Source organism: Falco naumanni, chromosome 3 (assembly GCF_017639655.2).
Source record: "Falco naumanni isolate bFalNau1 chromosome 3, bFalNau1.pat, whole genome shotgun sequence".
In the NCBI taxonomy this organism is placed as follows: Eukaryota; Metazoa; Chordata; class Aves; order Falconiformes; family Falconidae; genus Falco; species Falco naumanni.
The window spans coordinates 109,510,008-109,527,310 of NC_054056.1; the positions used below are offsets into that span (position 1 = coordinate 109,510,008).

The 17,303-nt window shown below is 46.9% G+C and overlaps 1 long non-coding RNA gene across 1 annotated transcript; it reads left to right on the plus strand.

Moving 5' to 3' along the window:
- The first annotated feature begins 4,629 nt into the window (after positions 1-4,629).
- LOC121084992 lies at positions 4,630-17,303 on the plus strand. Its single transcript, XR_005826920.1, has 3 exons — positions 4,630-7,259; positions 7,618-14,818; positions 15,536-17,303. It is a non-coding gene; the product is annotated as an uncharacterized LOC121084992 (long non-coding RNA).

Below are 17,303 nucleotides of genomic sequence, written 5' to 3' on the forward strand. Positions count from 1 at the left end.
CTAGCTGTGGTGGAAATTTTGTTGCATCCCATGTAAGGGAGCAATTCTAGCCAAAACTCCAGTGAAAGAGTGCTCCTCTTTTCCAGTAGCAGGAAAAAAAGGAGCAAGGTGCAATTGGATGAGCACTGTGGGTGTTTCCATTGAACCAATAGACTTCAATTTTTTTAAGTGTTTCCTAGACAAAAAGTTCTCTCAACCACTGTGTGAGAGGAAAGAACTGCATTAGTAAGAGCAGCTGTAGCAGCTTGAACAGCTGCTGGGGGAACGGGGGGTGGGAAGTCACCCCAGAAAGCAAATCCTACTCCAGCTTTGAGGGAGAAATGAGTAGCTTTGTCCTTGGCCTCTCCTCCAGCAGGTTCACATCGGTGCTGTGATCCTTTGCTGGGTTAATGAGGTGGAAAGGTTGGGTAATTGCTGTCCCACATGTTTCTGTCCATCCTCACCTCGTTTTTGCTGGAGCAGTGGATCCGCAAAACGGACACGGGCAATATTTCATACCTACAAAGTTGTGATTTCCTCAACAGCTCCCCCATCTCTATCGGAGCATCCTGCTTCTCTCCAAAAGGCCATGCTTGGGGGGAAATTGAAGTGGCTGAAAGCCAGTGAGAGCTTAGCTAATCAAGCCTGGAGGCCTTGTGTTTGCCTGCTGTGCTGCAGCAAATGAGGAGGGCCAGGCTGGCAGATGGGCTCTGTGCAATAAGTACCGTAGGGCTACTCTGCCATGCTTAGATGCTCTGCAAGTCAGGGCTACAAAGATCTGCCAGCATCAGCTAAACAGTAATTACTGGCTATTCTTTAGGAGCTTAAATGAAGCACCTCTTCCCCAAAGGGTGTTACCCTGGATTGTATTGCCCTATGAACCAGTTCTATGGGGCTTGACCATTTCTGTCAAAAAAGCTGGGTGAAATCAAGCCTGCAAGCTGAAGTGCATATGGGTGGTGTGAAGCAAAAGAAAGGTGGAGAGTTCAGTGTGCTTGGTTTGCCAGGTATCAAATGACCCATACTGGGGAGTGTAATGCAACATGTCTGAAACAGCTAAGCTTTACGAAGAGGCTCGTAATTTCTGGGAAGTGTCTTCCTGGCCCTTGGCCATAAGCAAGTGTGATACATGTTGGAGAAGTCGGGCTACTTGTTGTTGACATCACAGTGGCACAAAGCAGCAGTCTGGCCTAATGCCCAGCCTGACAGGGATTTTCTGCTTCTCAGGACCCTGTGGAGCAGGATTGTGCCCCAACACAGGCACCCTTGAGAGTAGGATCCCTCTCCCAGACCAGCAGCTTAGGGTTATTTGGTGACTCCAATAAATACTGGCATGCTCAGCTGAACCCCATCTGTCTTGACCCCTCCAGAAATGTTTTCAACTTGGCTTCTCCAACAAAGTTCCTTTTTTGTAGGCACAGAAAAGCCTGTGCTTTGATGCCTAAGACACTTGGTAACCCAAAATCAAAGTATTAGCATTTTTTGCCAGTATTTTACTAGTGAAATGCAAAGTCAAAAGTTTAACTTTTTTCCCTTGTAATTACTTCCTCATTTTTTATTTTAAAACAAAAAGGGAAGATCTAGTTTCAGGCAAAACCAGAAGTGGTACCTTCCTCTGTAACTTCTTGGGTTACTAATGTGCTTTTCATAAGTCTGTTGTTCATATTGGTTGGGAGGAGACCTCAAGTAGTACTTCTGTGTGTGAGAAGTTGCTTGAGCAGCTGGAGGATCCACCGGGGCTCTGTTCCTGCCTGTTATTTCTGCGTCAGCATTCTAGAGAGATGGGAACATAAAGCCTGCACATGGGCACCTTTTGCAGATGCTGAAGCCTTTGGACCAAGCAGTGCTCATCAGAAACCTTCCCATGTCATGCTTTCTCCTGGGATAAGTCAAGCTCTTGATGTCTGGCCAACAGATTATTGATCCTCATTGATGAAAGAAAAGTACATCAGCATCCTGTTTTTCCTAGAGCTGCTTTCTGTAGCATTCAGGCCTGGCTTTGTGACTGGCAGCACTGCTCTCCTGCCCATCAGGGCTGTGTGGGGTGGAGAAGGGGTCCTGGCAGGTGATCTGAGGAAGGACAGTCATCAAAGCTGCTTATCTGCTCTTTTATTTGCTTAATAACAGGGTCTTTGCTTACCTGTAGGTGGTTCAGAGATGGACTTTTGGCTGATTCATCTTAATTGATGCACAGGGGGAGGTGGGTGTGATAAACTCTTGGGCAAGGAGAATTTGCTGTTGAACTGCTGCTTATGCTCTGCATCTGCTCCCTGGTGAGTGATCAGATTAAGGGGAACACAAAACAGCTGTAGTCTGGCAGACATGTGAGAGGTGGCAAACCCCTTGGGGATGTGAGGAATAGAAATGTGAAGGGTTTCCAGAGGGTTTTTGCTCCTCTCCCTTCTTCCCTTGAGTTCTGGTTTTACAAAACTGGAAAAAAAAATGGGAAAAATAGGACACAAACTTTAAAGGGGAATGCTTATGTTGATATGAGAGGAAAAGGGCAGAACAACATTTAAGTTGAGACTACCACAGCTGTGCTTCAGGCCCTCTGTCTCTGAACACAGTGAATGGAATTTCCTTTTCCAATGTGGTTTAACAGAAAAGATAATGTCTGTGGTTTGGCATAAATGAAACACGTGCTTTAAGGAGCTCCCTGGGTTTTTTACAGTTGTAGTCTGAGTCCATCAACAGTCAGCCAAGTTCAAACTGTTGTAAAATAAGCTCAAATTGGACAGATATTAGCCTTTGCCACGTGTTCGTAACTGCGGTGCTGCTGATGCCGAGGAGTGTGGCTGCAGAGGAAAGCAAACAACTAACCGATGAGAAATTAGATCCCTGTGATAAAATGAAGGGTGGCCTAATGAGGGGCAGGAGAAGGGCTTTTGAGGCAAGGATAAAACTCCAGGTTGTCAGGTTTGTGCCCCATGAAGAACTGGGCACTTGCTCTGTGCAGCTGTGGAAGAGGGATGGCTGCCCTTCATGGGTGTCCCACAGGGAATGAGTAGATAACACATAGGCTAGTTGTTCTCGCAGCTGCTTTTAGCCATAGTAGTGATATTCTTGATCAGCTGAACACATATTCAAAATTAAAAAAAAAAAGGATCAGGAAGGCCTCAGCTAAGCTTGTCCCAGGCTCTGAGAATGGCTCCTCTAGACATCAATTGTGAGCCACTGCAAGATGGGGCATGAGGAATTCCAATAAACTACTTAATTAATATTCTTAAGACAAGTCTGGATTAAGCTGCCATTATGAGTGATGGTCTTGACTCAGAAATAAACCTTTGAGTAACTGCTTGCACAGCTGCAGGAGGGCTCAGAAGTTCCTTCTGCTGCCATGAGCCTAGAAGAGCCACTGAGGCAGCTTCCTGCATTGCCGTGTGCTGCATGGGGGGTGGGGAGGCGGGGAGCTGACGCATGTCCAAAAAAATGCTGTGTTTCTAGCTTGGGGGGTTGCACACAGACTGTCCCTTCTCTTGTAAACAGGGCAGGTTATTTATCTGCCAAGATGGGCTAGACAAGGAAGTCTCTAACCCCTTCCCAGAGGTCATCTATACTTGAGTGAGCTCTTTGAGGTTTATTTTTCCTTTATTTCTTTGTTTATTTTGGGAGGCTTTGCTGTGTTGTTCTGTTTTGTTTTTTTAAGCTGTTCTGTGTAATCTCTTCTGTCTATTTCTCAAGCTATAGTTGGACTTCTCAACTCCTGAAGGCTTAGTTTGCTGAAGTAGAAGAGAATGGGGTGCCAATTATCACAACTGGTTTTAATTAGGGCTCGTGTTTCATTCTTGGTAGTCCCCCAGGCAGAAACAGATCCTGACTTCCCATAGTTTACTCCTAGTGCTGCAAACAGTTTCTGTTGGAAGGAAGTCCTGGAGGTGTTAAATCACCACCACCTGTTCCCCCCACCTCTGTGCATCCTTGGACCCAGCACTGTTCCCATTTATTTATGCAGAAGGTTTCTCAACACAAATAGGCAGGGGATGAACTCATGTGCCTGCAAAGGCAAATTCTGCTGCTGCCTTTCTAGTGGTGTGATTTCAAGGCAGTGAGGGGAGATGAAGAACTGGGCCCAGCAGTTCTGGCCTCTCTTCCTAGCCCAGGAACTTTACACAGTCTTTTTCTGTTGGTTTTTTTTTTTAATTAGTTTTGATTTTAATTAGTCTTCTCTTCCTTCTCCCCTTCTCCCCTGGGACTTAGATGGCTATAGCCTCATGTCTCATCCAGCTTTCTGCTTCATCCCTGTGTCTTTCATGAGGGGTCACCAACCCCAACTTTGTAGCGATGGGTGTCATTTGAGCATGCAATAAGGTCTTGGCAACACTGGCAGAGAGTTGAGTGTCTTTGTAATTTGGCACATGGCCCGTGCTGTAACAGGCTGTGGTTCAGACAGGACTCCTTCCATGATGTCCTCTTTCATTGCTTTTAGTTATGTCTGATATAGTTCCACTTTCCCTACAGCCAGCTGGGCAGGCTTTGCAGTGTGGCCCCTTAAGCAAGCAACATGCCCGGACTGTGGCTGCACAACCCCTGGCTCCCTTGCTGGGCAACTAAGACCTTTCTCTTTTCTTTTCTTTTCTTTTCTTTTTTTTTTTTAATTGTTTTCATCTCCCTATTGTCACCTTTGAAAAAAGCTTCTATAAGGGGCTGTACTGGGTTGTTCTCATAGTGCCTTCCTGTGTGCTGGGGGGGGTGGGTGGGGAGGAACCAAAACCCAAAAAGAACCCAAACCAGGAGATATAATTCCAAAAATAAAACAGAATAGCTCTGTCCATTTTTTCCCCTTTGAAAGTCTAAGACAAGATGGTTTGTTATCCCTTAGCACTTTAATTTGGCATTGCTATTGCTAGTAATGGGCTGTGAGCTTTGCACCAAGTTTGAAAAACATCTGGATTGAGGCTTGTTAGGTTTGCTCTGACTGAGCTTGTTTTGACTTGCCTGAGGCTTTTTTTTTTAACTTGGCTGAGTGGTAAGAGCCATTTTTTTGATTGACCAAGTGGCTACAGATAATTTGTTTTACTTTTGTGTATCTTTGTATAGTGCAGCTGTCAGTTTATATAGACAGCAGTAACAAGCTTTTATTCTGTGTAGGATGAGTTATTTATGGCTCTGACCCAAGGACACAGTGTAGAGAAATGCAGGCTTGGTACAACAGCAAAGGTCTTGAGAAGTGGACATGTGGGATGTGCTGCAGAGGAGCGCAGGCATGGGGTGATGAGATGAGGTCTGGGCTGGAAGTGGAGACCCCTTGGCTATAAACCACTCACTGAAGGAATGCAAACCTGGAGCCGGACTAGGCAGGTTTTAGGGGTAACAAACAGTACAAAAATAGTACCCAACATAAGTAAAAAGCACTACATATAGTAAATTTAGACATCACACAGCTGCAGAACAATTAAAACATGTTTGAAAAAAAAAAGTTACTGATCATAATTGGAATGTCTCTGAGTGGATCCTGGGGAGAAGAAGAGGGAACCATCAACATGAACATCTTATTTTGCCTGGCTCAGGGCTCCAGATGCTGAGGACTCACTGTAGTGCCACCAGCGTGAAACACCCAAGAATGGGAAGGGCGAGCATAACACCAAGAAAAGGGGTAGAAGCCACTAAGTGTGTGCAATAATTTTAATAATATCATTCTACATAAGATGATTCTTTGTTTTCCTATAGTAGTTAAATCCAGACCAACAACCATTCTTGGATAAAAGCCTGTTAAGATTTCAAGTATAGTAATAATTTACATACACGTACATCATGTGCTTTCTCTTTGCCCATAAGATGAGATACTGAGGCTGTAGCAGTGGTGTGGCATCTTTCTCCTGGTCTTTCTCTGGTTCTTTTGTGCTCCCCTGATCTTGCTGGTGTCACTCTAAGCTTAGACTTGTGGTAACAGGGCTGGTAAAGCTGCACTTGTCCCAAGTCATGGGAAGTAAATCTACATAGTCCCAGGGGGAACAAGCTTTCCTAGTGCTAACCCAAGGCTCCAGGTTTGACTCTGATCGAGCAACCAAATATGGGTTCTGGTCCTCAAAAAGTAGCTCCTCCTTGCTGGACCCAGCACATATTTTTTCTAGGAGCAGTGCACAGTGTGCAAGTCCAAGAGCCTACACCCCCCTTCTAGTGGCTTTGCTTCCCCCTTGGCTGGTAACAATTTCCTACCCACCTTTTATCTCCTGCTTTCTTTCAAAGAGGAACTACTGCTATTGGTAGCAGCTGCTTTCCTTCTGGCTTATTCTGAAATATTCAGTAATGTGCTCGGGCAAAGGCAGTGCACAAAACTTGGACAGCAGGTGTGGGTGCTGAGTTCCTGCAAGGCTCTGTAAGCAAGTGTCAGGCTTCTGGTCTGTGTGTGCTGTGCAATGAGTGGGCTGATGTCCTTGGTCACCCTCCCAGCTAGAACTCCACAGAGGGTTGGGAGCTGCTTCTCCTGAAGACTGTGCAGGCAGAGAAGAGCAAATGAAGATAAGGGCTCTCCTCATGGCGTGTCTGTCTGTCCTCTGCATGGACATTGGTGAGTTGCTCAGGATTGCTGCGAGGCTTGGGCTGGGATGGCATTTTTCAGGAGAAGCCACATCCATAACTTCTAAGTCCCGAGGCCTTTAAGAAGTCAGTAGACAGCGATAGATGAAGAGCTGGTCTGCATGGTCAGCTTTGCCTTTCCTTTGTGCTGTCACTGCTGCTAAAGGACTTGGGCTGCCCCCAGAGCAACCCAAAATCTGTCACCTTCCCCTGCTCTCATGATGCGCTACCAGAAAGAGCCCTTTGGGTTTTTTCTGCAAACTCAATCGCATCTTGAGATCTGCAGGTAATACTACACTTCTTGGATGGGGGTGCAATTAAGCTTTGAGCTAAAAATTGAGTGAATTCACTGCTCTTCTGGGCCTGTGACCATTTGCTAAATGCTGTGATGGTGTTGTTGAATATCAACACCTGCAGAAAGCCTCTGCTGCCCACTCACCTGGAAGGAGGGCTTTTCTACAGGGAAGTGTGTGTTTAGCAATTTTGGATATGTGATAGTAGAAAGGTAAAACTGTGTCAGCCAAATAGATCTATTTTGTCTTATTCTATCTCCTGTGGCCCGTGTGAGGATGGGAACTGATCCAGCTGGGAAAGGGGTTTCTTGTTTTGACTTCATGCAAATAATTTCTGTTCCTCTCCTGCAGCCGACTTGCTGACATACTACACCTGCACCAACCAGAGCAGCAATGGTCGGTGCCTGATGACTTCCCTGTGTACTAAAAATGAGACAGCCTGCTTGACTATGGTTGATAAGATAGGTGCTGGTGAGTCCTACTGCCATGAACTGCCTGAGATGTGACATCCCAAGCCTGCTGCCCAATGTTCCTGAGTGTCCCAGCCCAAGCCCTGCTCTCAGTGGGTCTGTGTCCTTCCCCCCTTTTTCTGCTCCAGCACACCTGGGTCTAAAACATTCCCCTTCCATGGGGCTTTGGGAGAATTTGGATAGCACTGGGTTACAGGTGAAGCTCAGTTATTTCTTTGCTTGAATGGTGAGGCAGAGTAGTTAAATGAACACTATAACCTGTATAGTCTTGGGTGATTTTGTGTGCTTCTTAGTAAAGTCAGGATTTACTCCTGGGAGAAAGATTCATGCTTTGGTTTTATTTGATTTTGTTTATCCAGGCACTCACCAACAGAAGTTGACAGCAAAACCTGCATTTCAGCTTGCAGTATGTTTTGAGACCCTTACAAATGCTGCAGTCAGGACAACAGCAATCACGAGGCATCTGGGGTGAGACCTCCCACAGCGCTGCTGGGAACTGCGATTCTGGTCAGTGTTAGCAGGCCTTTTCTCTGGACTGGACTGTGATGAAGTTCCTGTTGAATAACCCGTACAAGCTGCTTAACCCATCCTGGTTCCTGAGCACCTGCAGTCATTTTGTCCATCTGTCCCCAGGACATCTTCTGAACATCTGATGTTCAGCCATGGAAAGACCGGTCTGAAGCTAGCTTGAGCTTGATGGAGAAGAGATCCATCAGTTATTCTTTTATAGCTTTTCATGCAACAGTGCTTTGCAGCTACCATTAAAAAAAAAAAAGTTTCCAAGATGCTTATTATTTATTCTCTTTTTTTATTGAGTGCTGGCTCACAGCAGGGATGGGGTTTTGCAAGCAGCAGGGTCAGGTTGTTCATGTAAGTACACGGGCAGTGAAACAAATGGATGTGAGCGGGGGGAGGATACAATCCTGATCAGCGCAGCCTGAGATCAGAGTGTGTCTCTTACTGTTTCAGCCAGGCAGGAACTTCTGAAGGCGTATAGAAAAATGTCTGGAAAAATAATGGATTTGCATCTCCAATGGTATAGTTCTAGTATGCTGTCAAGATTCTGATCTTGACAAGGTCTGGGACAGCATGGGGAAGGCAGATAAGCAAATGGAACACCCTGTGTCAGTTCCTGGCTCTGGGGTCAGCTGGTGCCCATCTGCACAGCCTGGTGCTCTCTCTCCAAAGTAAAGAGGCTGAATCTGAAACACCAGTTGGAAAGTAGATCTGGAATTGTCAGGGATGGTCCTAGCTGGTCAGGCCAAAACCATGCTGAGGAGCATGCTAACAATTAAACAGTGCAGACAACTGTGGGACAGTCCTTGAAACTGTGCATGGGCTCTCCATGTATTACTGGTATAGACACAGCTGCCTCCATGACTGCCCTTCTGCAATGTGGTTCCGGCCTCAGGGCAGCTGGAAGGGTGGTGACCTCCTCTGGAGCTTGTGACACCTGGACATGACTGCTGGATACCCCTATTAATGCCCCCAAGTACAGGTTATGGTCCTGAATGTAACTTAATCCAGACCCAGCTGGGATTTGGGCAATACAGGAGTCCCAGGAGACACCATAAAATCAGGTAAACTGAGATTTGGGATGCCTCTGGGGCATCATTTCCCTGCCTGGCCTGAAAGAGTGGAAGTCAGCGGGCAATCTCAGAAGAATTTCAACACCTTGTTGTAACCTGGCCCTAGGCTGTCCACGCTGTGTTGTTGAACCCGTGTATCTGCCCCACAGCGGGACTCCCATAATGAGTACCCAGGAATAGGGAGTGCATAGGAGGCTGGGTAGGAGCAGCCACAGGGTGTGAGTCCTTCAGTACTTTGGGATGTAAGGGTTTAAGCCCATGTTAGTTTGCAGTAAACCCATGGGTGAGGTTAGGTCCAAACTGTCCTTGGCTTCCTTGGGAGTTAAGAACTGAAACATCTGCGAAGGTCTGAGGTGAGGACAGATCTGTGTCAGGGGGAGGGTGGTGACAACCCACCTTCCTGTCCTGATTTTGAGGAGGTCACTACCAGGAAGGATACAAAGAATGAGCCCTGCCGGATCAAGAACAAGTAAATCCCCCAGGAGGAAGAGAAAGATGTAGAGAAAGAGCCAGAAGGAAAAATCACTTTTTGTCCACAGTCATCGGACTTCAAGGGTGGGAAGAGCTGGTGCTTGTCCTCACCCACTGTGTGCTCAACACACACAGCTGCCTCTTGTCCTCCCAGGGCAATGCATGCTTTAAACTGTTGTCTTCACTGCCAAAAACAAGTGGTACCATGCTGACCTGGCCTCTTCCTTCCCTACAACCCCACCCAAAATGAAGAATGGGGAACAAGACAGTGTTAGATTCTGCAATTGCTTCAATGGATTTTATTCAGGGCTGCAAAATCCCTGGTGGTGCAATAATACCAGGTGCGGAGAAACAATTCTGTCCTGCAGCCCCTGGTGCACTAGCCACTGAGTGGGAAATGGCAGTACATACAGATTAAGATGATGCTGGGATAGATGGAAATATCTGGAACCCTTGTGAGATGCCACCTAAGAAGTGATGAGGCAGACTTCTTTCTCTGACCACAGGGAAGGTGAATAGTTAAAATCTTCAGGGCAAATAAAAAGAAGAGATCCCATGAGACCACACCATGGCGTATCTGTTCCTCGTTACTGTGGTTCCATGTGTGGGCACTTGTCCCAAGGCCTTTTGTGAGAAGACCCTGGTATGAGGCTCCCAGAAGATGAGCAGATCCCTGGCTGACTTTGTTTGTTGACTGCTGATCTCTGTTCTACAGCCTGGAAGACCCAATGGCCAGAACGTTTCTGAGGGCAGCCAAATAAAGCTGTGTTTACTAGCCAACTCCAACACAGTTGCATAGTGATGTGGCACAGCCAAGAGTAAATCAGGGACCAAGGTCTCATCCTGAAGGATGTGATTCACATGCCTGCAAGGGTCTGATCTCCAAGGCTGAACCCAAGCTAGGGGAATAAACAGTTCCTGGGAACATCTGTGGTCTGGCATGCAATCATCCACAACATTTAATTAATCATTTTAATTGTTTGTGTGTTCCCTGGCAAGTTTTTAAGATGGACCAAGCACCACTGTTGCATGCAATGTCTGGAAAAAAAACGAGGAGAAGCACAAAGGAAGGACTATTTGCAAGAGGCCTTGTTGATGTGCACCTCTTGGTCTCCATGCTGGAGATGGTCCTGGACATGTTTAATTTACTGTTATAGCTGTAACCTCATTTCTGCTGTGTGTTGCTGGATACTGGGACACCTTTTTTTTTTTTTTTTTTTCAGCTTTCTGCCCTGACCTAGCCAAGCACTACCTTCCATGCTGCAGTCATACTACTTCCATGTGTTGGCAACCCAGCGTGACAGCACCATCCTCAGTATCCCATGTGCCTCTGCAAAAATGCCAACTGTGGCAGTCCCACACATCACACATATACATCAGACATACCTGAGGCTAGAAAGGTAATGTCCCAGCTATCTGGCTCAATGGGCCACTGAGAATTCTCAAAATGCCAAACAGCCCATCACGCACCTTTGTCCATCATCACGCTTGTCCAAACCACTCCTGCCAGCAGACGCGTGGTGGACCACTTCCTGTGGCCTTGCAGATCATCTTCCTGCTGTTAGTAAGGAACAGATTTGAACCCCTGGACCAGGTGACACTTCTCGAGTTCTGTGTCAGAGGGGAGATGTTCATACCATCCGTTCTTGGAAGTGGAGGAATAAACTGAGTCAGACACATTTCTTTGTTTTTTTTTAAAAAAATAATAATCAAGAACACACCATGTTTGTCACACTGAAGAGTAACACAACTATTTTCCCCTCCCTCAAAAAACTAAATCTGGTTAAAGTAAACTACTTTATCAGTGCGGACCTTTGCCAGGGTGCTCCTGCCACTATGGGACACTGAGCCTTGGCTTCCCAGGCTCACTTCCAGACTCCCCTGAAGAGTCATCCCTGCGAGAGGACACCACGCAGTGAATCACGCTGGGCAATCCTTATTCCCTGGAATAGGTCTAGCTCTTCGGTTGCTACCTCGTGACATCTGGGAGTCCTCATGACATCTGGGAGGACTGACACACCTTCTCTGGCATCCACAGTGGCATGCAGTCCCTGAGTCTGGTAGATTTTCATCTGTTGGGCAAGCAATGTGGCTTGTCCTCTCCACACCCAGAAGGTGTACGTCCATCGCAGAGGAACGGTTAGGGCTCATGGGGTTATCAGGGCTGACTTCACCATCCTGTTGATCCTGCTTTATGGCAGCTGTATTGGCAGACCAGTGGTTTCACACCAGTGTCAGAAACCTCAAAAATATCTCTAAATCAACCAAAAAAATCTTACCCCAATAATTCCCCATCTTTTTTTTTTTTTTTTAAAGAAGATGCTATGCATTTTTGTGTCGCATTGAACTTCCTCTGGCCATTGCCTTCATTGTGATGAGCACTAATTAGTCCCATCAGATGCTCTAAATGTCTCTGATGAGCATGACCACTGCTTCAGGGACTCTTGCTCATATGACTGATCTCCTGCCCAGAAACTAACGGTGGCCCCGTCATTTTAGCCCTCCCTCTGGCCACCTAATCTCTTTCTTCGATATGTTTTCTGAGCCTCTGCCTCTTCTCCTTCTGTATCTCCATCTTCTAAACCCCAGGCTGTGTAGCTACAACTGGGTCTCTGTTCTCTTTTGTGCAGACCAAGCCTTGCAGGGTGGAGAAGGAAGAGGTGAACAGACAGCTGATGGCCCAGGTGGCTTCATTCAAAGGTGCTGCTCCTGCTTCATCCTCTCTGCTCTTTGATGGCTTGCTAAGAGGTGACTCATGGAGATGCTGGCTGATATGCAGCATCAAACTTCCATGTAACTCTTTCCTTGGAAGCAGAAGTGGGACAGGCAGTCAAATGGAGGCCCCAGAAGGGCTGAAAATACAGCTCCAGCTCCACCCAAATTGTAAGCATGCAGAGAAATCACAAAGGCTGAGGACATCACATCTGAGTGGTATCTAGCAGGACTCTCAGTCAGATGCTTTGTGTCCTAAGGGGGACAAAGATATTTTTACCCTTCGCTCAGATGTAGCAAAAGAAAGCTGTTGCAAAGCTGGAAACCAACCTCCAGTGCTCTGGCTTCTCCATTTGAACCACAAAGCCATTGCTCTCTTGCAGCAGCTGCTCTCCAAATCAGGATGCAGAACATTTAGGACTCTGTCAGTAACCAGCAGCTTTTATAGGCAAACAGGAAATTGTAAGACATTTCCTGTTTATATTGCCACCCATGAGTATACAGCTAGATCTGCCCTGACTCCAGATACTGGGGGTTCTCCACTTCTAACCTGGGAAGGCACTTGGCAGTAAACCCAGATGAAGCCATTAATTTATGCCATTTATTATCATTTTTCTTTGAGTAACTGCCTTCACTGAACTATGTGGCCACAGATGTGATGATCAAATTGGAACTAAACAGTACAAACCCCCGGCTCAGACATCAGCAGCACTCCTAGCCTGACCATAGATAAATTAAAGTATTAAAAGCAATAAATGGAATGAATTGCCTTAGTGCTTTCACTCCCCTCCAGACCCATCAGACCAGCCTGAAGGCAATGGTGAGGTGAGAAAACAACCCACATGCATTCCTACCCTCTCAAATAATACATGATCCCTGCCCACTCTTTCCAAATTGTTGGCTTCATCATCACTCAGTCCAAACGCGGGGAAGATATATATCCTGTCCCCAGGTGAGGGTGCTTTTCCTGGGCTGCAGAGACGACTGAGAGAAGATGAAGGCCGCCCTCCTTGCTGTGCTGGTTTTGATCCTATGTGCAGATCAAGGTGAGGTGTCACGGTTCACTACTAGACAAAGCAGAGTTGTGTGTTTGGAAGTCAGGGAGGTCTCATAGCCAGGGAAAAGAAATAATGGGAGAAAGTACTTTGGCTCTGACAGTGGTGCAGCTGAAGGACACGCTGCTCCTCTTTGGGTTTCTTATCTGTAGCCTGGATGTATGAAAGGTTTATTTTCTGCAGGGAAATTTCCTGACAGATGCAGGTACTACTGGAATTTTATGAAAGTGAGACCAAAAAAAGGGGGCATTTGCCACTGTTCTGCCTTTGTTAAGAGACTTCCCAGTGATTTTGTCCGTTGAGATGATGCAAGACTGTGGTTATTTCTAAATCTTGATGAAGAATTGCTTCAGCATATGATAGCACAATACATCAGCAATTCTGTGCACCTGGTTCCTACTGCAGTCAGTGATGCCGGTTTTAGCAGCAGCATGGGACAGGGCCAGACCTACAACATCTGGCCTTGTGCAGCTGCCTGCTGAATGCCCCTGATTTCTGCCCATCTCAGAGACCCACCAAACTTGCTGATTTCAGAGATTTTGGGGCAAAGCTGGGGAACTGGGAGAAGCTGGGTTGTGGACTAAATGGGTTAAACAGTCTTATGCTGGGGTATTGGGTGGATATGTATATTTGTGTATTATTTGCATTATAGATTATGTGTTTATTTCACAGAGATACTGAAAATGAAGTCAGAGCCCCCTCGAAAGATATGATCTTGTAGCCTCTACAGAGAAGACAATTAAGCAACCAGAGAGAATAAATATTATCCTCATTTAGTAAAAAGGAACAGGGTTTGCCAGAGCTTTGAAATTTGCCACGTTGTCTGGGGAAGAAAAATAATTTATTGGAATAGTTATTTCTGTCTCATTGTGGCCTAAGAATACCTTTCTGCTATTTAGCTTTGTTCTCTTACCAGAATAGCGATTCTGACAGATTTCCAAGTGTCAACAAGGCCCCAGGGACAGAAAGATTGTCTTCAGTGCCAGAACGAAGACTGCCCTAATCCATGTTAGATGACCTAGGCAGTCAAGATGAAGTGTTAGACTGCATGTGTCTTAGGACTGAATTCACACAGCAAAAAGCCCTTCTCCTCACCTTTTTTTTTTTAACCCAAGTAATGGATATATGTTTGAGGGCGTTGAAGTCCCCCACAAAGACACAGGTGTGAGAGACTGGCGACTTTAGGCTGTGAGGTCCCAATTAACCGTATTTGACTGCTAGTGCTTATTGCCCAATAAGGCTATAGCCCAATAGTCTCCAGCAACTAGAAAGGATGACCCCAAGCCTTGGGACATCCTTGTAGACTCCTGCAGCAGACCCTGACCTTCCCTGCTCCCTGCATCACATCAAACTCAGTACCCTTGGCCCATTGTGCTATTATTTAAAGGGCAGGGCGGGAAGGGAAGACTTGCACTGTTGGTGCATGTGTTGGGTCTAAATGTGCAAGTGTGTGGACTCCAGAGTGGGTTGGGTCTGAGTCTTGCAGCTCCATCACTTTCAGCAAACCTGCACTTCGCACATTTGAGAGTCAAGAGGAAGAAGGCAGTGTTTTTTGCTGCCAGTACTAGTGGCATTTTGTCCCCATCTTCCATATTTTGTGTCTCCTCCTGCAGCAAATGCCCTGTATTGCTACACCTGCAACTGGGAACAAAGCAACTGGAGCTGCCTGAAGGCCAAGAAGTGCTCGGACAAGGATGAATACTGTGTGACCAATGTTGCCTCTGTAGGAATTGGTATGTACTGGCTGTATTTCCTCTGGTTAGGACTCAGGAATGGGATGTGGGGTTTTGACTGAATTTGGTATGGTTGCCCTTTGTTGATGGATGGGCTGAGGAGTCATGGGGAAGCACATGTGGGAGGTGGAGCCTTTGCTAGCCCAGCCTGGCAATGCTAAAATTTGCAGTTTGAAATCCTCCTCCCCATCACACATTGAGATTGTCCTCTTTAGCCTTTGTTTATGCCTGCATGGAAAGGCAGGGGACACTGAAAGAAGAGATAGGATAAAGAGAGAATCTTTCAGAGGAAAAATAAATAAATTTGAGCCTTGATTAGATAAGGAGATGAAAAGAAGCAGGTAGCCAGCGTGGATGAGAAGGTCTAGAGAGATACAGAGGGGAGTAAAATTATTTCCTCCAAGCAGAGAAACCTGGAAGTGTGCTTTCAATCCAGGCATGAACATTGTCTCATGGATGCCATTGTACACCTTAAAAAGCCTTGACATGAGGGTCCATGCTGGGAGGTGCCAGATACCCAGCAGGGATATTGAATGCCTTGTGTAGCTGGTCACCAGAAATTGTTGGGCTGTGGTGGGTTGGTCCTCATTTACCATGCTGGTCCCTGGGGCTGTGGGGGACAGTGGGACTCATTAACCCATCTCCCTCCTGTACGAGATTGGGGAGCTCTCAACAAACTCCCATTGTTAATGCTGCTCTCTCCCTTCTTTGGGCAAGGCTTTTTGTCTTTGTGGAAGAGGATCACCAAGAAGTGCTCTGAGACCTGCCCACACCACAACTTCAGCCTGGGCCTGGCTTCCTACACCTCATATTGCTGCCAAACCTTCTTGTGCAACCTGAGTGCGTGCCCAGGACCCAGACTAGCTCGGCCGTGAGGTGGCAGAGAGTCCTAGCCAGTGTCCTTCTTTACCTGCTCAGCAGTGGTGGGAGAAAGGGGCTCCTGAAGGCCTGAAGAGCATAGTCAGAATCACGGAGGAGGGTATGGACATCGAACATGCTGCACAGTAGATAAAGTATTATGCTCATCATTTCCTGCCCTGTGTTGCTTCCCAACCTGTAACTTCTCACTTGCTTCTTGTGCCCCAGCTCTGTTGCCCCAGCAGCTTGATGGTGAAGTGTCTGTTCTGTGTCCTACAGCCTGGGGGAGAGAGATGCTGCTTCTGCTTGTCCTGCAAATCTCTAGAGGGGTTCCTCCTGCAATCTTACCTTATCTCGGGTGCAGCTGGGAGCTACACAGTGGCAGCTTGCAGACTCAGGGAGGTGGGTGGGCAAAAATAACAACCCCTCTGCACCAATTCAGAAGTGCAACCATACGAACTCATAGGGTTGCTGCTGGGGCAGGGGAAAAGGCAGTTCTGTGTATAAAAGCCTGCGACGGGTGCTAACTGCAACTCTCCTCCCTTGCACTACTCACCCCCTTCATCCAGCCTCTCCCAGCCCCCAGGTAGGAACGATGACATCCCCCTGTGCCCCATTAACAGTCGGACACAACAGCCACATACCTCTTCCTGTTGGCTCTGCATCAAAACAATGCTTATCTGAACAGCCTGCACATCTGTGCACATCTGCTTATCTTTGCCTCCACCTCCACTTCTAGCAGCTGTCCTCAGTCATCCCTTTCTTCTCCTTGGCTTGCTTGCTTGTGGCTGTTGTTTGAGCCAAGCGACCTTACCCAGGGCTAGCGCTGCCCTGGACCTACCACTCGGCATTGTGTCTTCCAGCAAGCCATTCATTTACCTGTCCCTCGTAACACCCCCCAAAGCAACCGCAGGGTAATGAAAAGTATTTGTAGCATTTGGGTCAAGTTGCTGAGGAACGATGGAGGGGTTTGTAAGAGACGAATACAGATTTCAGAGAGGCCAAACATTTCATGTAGCACTTTCCAGAGGCTGCAGAGAAATGAAGGTCAAAGGAAGCTGAAAAAATGAACAATGATGAGAGGTTAGAGATTTTGCGTTACCAGAGATGCTGCTGGATGCCTCTCCCTTCTCCCAAGCAACACTTTGTGGAGGAGTTTTGCCCTGGCAATAGCATGGAAATGCTTAAACTCGGGTCAGCCTGGGCTCCCAATTCTGCAAAACATTGCTCAGCCAAGGGATGATGCTCTGTGCTCTGCTTTGAACCCAGCCCTGGTAAACAAGGGGGACAAAAGGGGCTTTGAGCTGTGCTGAGCGTGTCTGCCTTGGGCTGGTGCCCATGGCTGCTCTGGATGAATGCCTTCATCTGAAGTGCTGCATAACGGGAGTCTTCAGAGATGTGTGCTCTCTTTTATTAATCAACTTCTACTCTCCTCTACCCCCTCCTTCTCACAGTTACGCCATGCTGCGAGGGCAGCCCTCCATGCTGAAGGAGCCATGCTGGGTGATGCACCTCCCTGTATCCCTTCATTAGACCTCTTTCATACCCGATTTAGGAATTTGCATTTTTCGCCCTGAAGCAATCCAAGCCCCCTCCTGTCCCTCAGCCTGAATGCTCAAAAGCTCTA